We start from the raw sequence: 6000 nt of genomic DNA, 5'->3' as shown, positions 1-6000 counted from the left end.
TGTTTATCTTCATTCCAACTAGGAGTCAAGAAAATATGTAAACCAATAAACATTAATAGTTCTATGTTTATTATATCATACATTTTTATTAGTTTTTAAACTGGAAGTATTCAGTATGTGGGGACAGCGCTTTAATATCCTTTTCTCATTTCAGAAAGTGAGCCTCAAGCCAGTATTCAAAAATGGCAACCAAACTCTCATTTTTTTTCCTTCCTGTCTTTTTCTTAAGTATTCAGATTTGGTAATTATGTTGATAACTGTTCTGGGCATATTGTTCCTTAATTATCCCAATTATCCTAATAGTTGCTACAATTTGGGACTCTCATTTTCAGAGTAAGGTTATAAGGGAGTATAAACAGTATTTGAAAATAACTTTTGCAGAGTAACAATTCGTTTGCTAGGTTGGAAGCCATGAGAGTTTAGAGCTCCCTGCACTTTTCCCACAGAAAGGAAACACATCCATCCTGGACAGGACATACCTGCATGCATCAAAGATACTTTCAAAAAAGTGTTTTTTTAAACATTTGTTAACTGACATTTCATATTCTTGATTACATATTTTGTCTGTGCTTTTCCAGGCAACCATCTCTGAAACTGGCATTCTAATTATAATACACACCATAAATTTGGTTGATATGAGTTTACTTCTGTGCCTTTTACTAAAAGCTGGCTTCTGAGCCCACAGGGCCAAGTGCCAAATCCTTGAGCATGTTCAGTCCCTCAAAGAAATGAGAACTGGTCTGTGTGGCCTATCTGGAGAAGTGACCCACCTTCCTTCTTTCCAGTGTCTACCACCTCTCTCTGTCCTTGGACACAACTGTGATTTTGAGGGGTACACAGAATAGTGGAAAGAACGTGAGTTTTGGCACAGAAGACCTGGATTTGAATCCCAACTTTGTCATTTACTGTGGGCAAACTACTTAAACGGTCTGCAGCTCAATTCTTCATTTGTAAATTGGGAATAATATCTACTTATAGCTTGGTGGGTAGGATAATGTACCTAAGCTGACTATTACAATGCCTAGAAAATAGTAGATGCTCAATAAATGGTAGCTAGTGTTAAAACATTTTCAAGTGATTAGCAGGTAACTCCTAGAATCACAGTGAGGAAGGAGTATGCCACTGAACTCACTCTTTTTGCCCAGACTGGAACAGAGGAAAAACCCAGCACAAGGGAGGATTTTTATGCTACTGACTATAACTTCCACATTTCCCCCTATTCTCATGGTCCATTGTTACTTTTTTTTTAAAATTAATTAATTTATTTATTTTTTAAATTTATTTTTATGGCTGTGTTGGGTCTTCGTTTCTGTACGAGGGCTTTCTCTAGTTGCGGCAAGCGGGGGCCACTCTTCATCGCGGTGCGCGGGCCTCTCACTATCGCGGCCTCTCTTGTTGCGGAGCACAGGCTCCAGACGCGCAGGCTCAGTAGTTGTGGCTCACGGGCCTAGTTGCTCCGCGGCATGTGGGATTTTCCCAGACCAGGGCTTGAACCCGTGTCCCCTGCATTAGCAGGCAGATTCTCAACCACTGCACCACCAGGGAAGCCCATAATGCTTGATTCTTATCAACAACCCCAAACCTGGATTTAACCTGGGGGAGGGGAATAGAGGAAGAACTACCCTCCCTTCCTCCACAGGGCAGGAAGAAATTACCTTCTCCCCAAAATACTGGACTCCTCCCAGGGCTGATGACTCTTGACCTCCCTCTCTTCCTACCTTCACCATCCCACCTTCTTTTAGGTTGTGAAGGTAGAGCAAGTGGTGGTTGATTTTAGAAAGATTTTTCTTTCACCAATTCAAAAGCCCTTAATAGGACTACTGAAGCCCACATGCCTGGAGCCTGTGCTCCACAACAAGAGAAGCCACTGCAGTGAGAAGCCCACGCACGGCAATGAAGACTAGCTCCCGCTCGCCGCAACTAGAGAAAGCGCGCGAGCAGCAATGAAGACCCAATGCAGCCAAAAATAAATAAATAAATAAATTTATTAAAAAACAAAAGCCCTTTGTAGGAATGTATCTGGCCCCAGCACTGCTCTTTTCAGAGTATAAGGTATTTAATACCTCATATCTTGTATCTCGGCTTTGGGCCTCTATGTTCATGCTTGCCTGTGTGCTCCAATCTAGGGTGACTCACTTGTAGCCACATTGCATAATTCAGGCTGTTTGTGGGCTGGATGCTGTCTTAATACATTCCTTCCGTACACTACTGTGAGGGAGAGTGAGGGCAGTATGGGCTCTCAGCAGGTGGAGTCCACTGTGCGGTGCCCCCTAAGGAAATGGAAACAAGATCATCTGCTGAGGAATAAGCCTTAAGAACTTGACGCATACTGGAGCAGAGATAGAAAAAGTTACCTGAAAGAAACCAAATGTCACGCAGGCAATCAAGACTAGACATTAACCTGACTGATTATACTGACTTGTTTAGAGAATTGAGCCCTGGAAGTGGAGATGGTGAGCCATGGACTCATGAAAAGGGGATTCATAGATACAAATGCAAACAGTGTCCAATTAAGCACGGTCCACAGAAGAAGAGAGCTTAGGAGTAAATTTCAAGTATCCTAGTCTCATTAGCAAAGCCGGTCTTAAAGGGGCCTGGGTGAAGGCAATCGATGGCTTATGGCCTTTGGCATATCTCCACTCCTATTGGGAAGACCATCCTATTGAGAAATGGATACATCATGGTATCTTAATGCAATAGCATGAAAGAGCTGTCTTTCCAATGTCTTCCCAATTCCATGTTTACCAATCAATGTTCTGAGGATGACTTGATTTCCTGTGTAGTTAATCTAGAGGTTGAGTCATGTAGACTTTGAGGGTTGTGGTCCCTTTTGTATTATAAATAGTAGGCTGGCATTCTGATTTTATGCATCATGAACTTGATTAATGTATTGCACCCCTCAGAGATGGACTTGCTACTAGCAAGCTGATAAAAGAGGTCTGCTGAGCCCATGAGCCAAGCACCAAACCTGTTCTACGGTAAGATTCCCCAAGGGTAATAAGTGCTATCCTCTGAGGCTTCTTGGGAGAAGCTACCTACCTTCCCTTATTTGACATCTACCACCTCACCCCAGTCCACCCTATCTTTGAGCACAATTATGTTTCTCTATATAGAATAGTGGAAGGAATATGAGTTTTGACATCGGTAGACCTGAGTTGTAATCCCAGCTTTGCTACTTTGTAATTAACTTGGAACAAGTTACCTAACCTCTCAGTGCCTCAGTTTCCAAATTTGTAAATTGGGGTTTATCCAGTGGGGTTAACTGGAGGGATAATGTGTATAAGACACTTATTAGAATTCCTGAAAATATTGATAGTAGATGCTCAGTAAACTCTCTTTACAAATGTTGAAAAGTGAGACATAGATTGCTCTCTGGATCACATTTTGGGAAGGACATTCCATTGAACCCATTCCTTTCCCCCTCAATAATACAGAGAAGATCCTGCACCCTGCTCCATTAACATTCCTTTTACCTGAAAAACCTAGCACAAAGGAGATTTCACTGTTACCGTAATCTCAACTTATTTTATCATTCTTGATTAAAGCTGCAGTTCTCACATATACAGTTGATGGATCCCTTTTCCTGAAATGACTCCCCGTCCCCCTCCTCTTCTGCCTGCCCTCTGGTCCACAACCCAGATAACTTCTTAGTCCTTCAAAACTCAGCTTGGACATATGGGCCTTTTGTTTCCTGTTTTGAGGCCTGTTCCTCTCCCTGCATCACTCTGCCCCCAGAGCTTCATAGACTGGATCCTTCTCATCCTTCAAGTGTCACTGTTTCAGAGAGATCTTTCCTAACCACCTCGAGTGCTTACCCATCCCACAGTGTCTGTCTCATTACTCTGCATTATCTTCTTTGTAGTAGTATCACTGCCTGAAGATACCTCAACTTATTTTCTTACATAACGTTTAGTCTTCACCAACTAAGCTTGACTGGATCACAAATTGTGTCTGTCTTGTTTACCACACAGAACCCCCTGAGCCTAGAACAGTGCCTGGCACACAGTAGTGCTCAGTAAAGACTCCTGAATGTGATAAATGAATGAATATCACCTGCTCTGGAAAGCCTGCCTTAACCACCGGGATGGACTAGATACTCCTCCTTTGAACTTCCATTGTCTTTTGGGCATGCTTCTTTATGTAGCCCTTGAACTGTATTGTAATCGTTAATTGTGCTATTTTTAAAAATACCTTTCACGTATCCTCGAATGCTAGTAACCCTTTCAGGGGTGAGAAGGGTAAGAGGTAAAACCCTAGAGGGAAGTAGTGTTGGAAACAATGGTGGCTTGTTGGGGTGGGAGTACTAAATCAGTAGGGTTTTCAATCAAGTACTCATTAGGGGTGGTAAAGTGGTTCTGGAGACCGGAGAATCTCTCCCTGGGAACCACAGACCTACTTTAGAGTGTAGCAGTAGAGTTGTACTAGCATCAGTCTGCAGTCAGGTAGGGACTGGGCCCTGAGCCTCCCTCAAGTTCCTTTTTTTTTTTTTTTTAGATTCTATGTAGAGAATTTATGTATTTATTTATTTATTTTTATTTTTATTTTTTGGCTGTGTTGGGTCTTCGTTGCTGTGCGTGGGCTTTCTCTAGTTGTGGCGAGCGGGGGCTACAGTGCACGGGCTTCTCAGTACAGTGGCTTCTCTTGTTGCAAAGCACAGGCTCTAAGTGCACGGGCTTCAGTAGTTGCAGCACACGGGCTCAGTAGTTGTGGCACACGGGCTTAGTTGCTCCGCGGACGTGGGATCTTCCCGGACCAGGGATCAAACACGTGTCGCCTGCACTGGCAGGTGGATTCTTAACCACTGCACCACCAGGGAAGTCCTACAGGAGTTCCTTATGTCATGCAGAGGAAGGAAGACAGCTGAAACTCTGGCTGGCAGCATGGAAGAGTTTTGCTGCAAAAGGGGCTGAGTGAGCCTAATAGTGGGCTGCTGTTGGGCTGCTGAGTGCGGACTACTGGGTAGGACATCAAATGAAAGTGAGCTTTGGGATTCTGCAGCACAAGAGAGCACCAAGGCCAAGGCCAAATCCTAGTCAGCAAAGGGAGGCCAGTACAAGACCCCACAACTAGGGCTGAGGCCCCTCTTTGGATGTAACAACAACCCAGTATGCTCTGCCCATTGCCATCTTGCCAAGAAAAAGGGCTTCGGGAGAAATAGCTCTGATACGGAACTAAACTTTGAACGGACAGAATATTTAAGCAAAATAAAGCTGTTTAAACCTGAAGAGATAGAAATACCTTTAACTGACAAATTTGAAGGTTCCTCCTACCTCACCCTCTCCTACCCTTTATCTAGTGAGATAGTGGCTGGAAAGCCAGCCCTTTGCTATATTCATTTTTCTCTCCTCCACTCTTTAGACTATGAACTCTTTAAGGACAGAGTCTGTCTTTCAACTGTGTCTTCCTACTGTCTAGCTCAAATGAGAGCCACAAATGGGAGCTGCAGATGTAGTTTTACATTTTCTAGCAGCCACACTAAGAACTAAAAAGAAACAGGTGAAGTTAATTTAATAATATATTTTATTTAACCCAATATAACTAAAATATTATTGTTACAACAAGTAATCAATATAAAAATTATTAAGGAGATAGTTCCTTTTTTGTACTGTCTTTAAAATTTGGTGTGTATTTTACACTTACGGTATAGCTCACTTTGGACTAGCCACCCTTCAAGTGCTCAAGAGCCATTTACAGCTAGCACTTGCCTTATTGGACAGCATAGGTCTAGCACAATCCCTGTCACAGAGTAAAAAGAAGACAGTTGTTCAATGGATGAACTTATAATACTAAATGTTATCATTACATCTTCCTGCTTCTTAGGAAACTTTTGCTCCTTTCCAAGTAGGGCACAACAATAAATTATACTTTCCCTTTGATGCACAGCATCTACAGTGCTTTACTAATACTGCTTGGAATTGAATTTAGAAACAATGTAATAAAACATATATATTAACATGTCTTAAAAATGCACATTCAAGTATGACATGCTTATGTCAGATT

This window comes from Eschrichtius robustus, chromosome 2 (genome assembly GCF_028021215.1).
Source record: "Eschrichtius robustus isolate mEscRob2 chromosome 2, mEscRob2.pri, whole genome shotgun sequence".
Classification (NCBI taxonomy): domain Eukaryota; kingdom Metazoa; phylum Chordata; class Mammalia; order Artiodactyla; family Eschrichtiidae; genus Eschrichtius; species Eschrichtius robustus.
Note: the sequence above shows the minus strand (reverse complement) of the source record.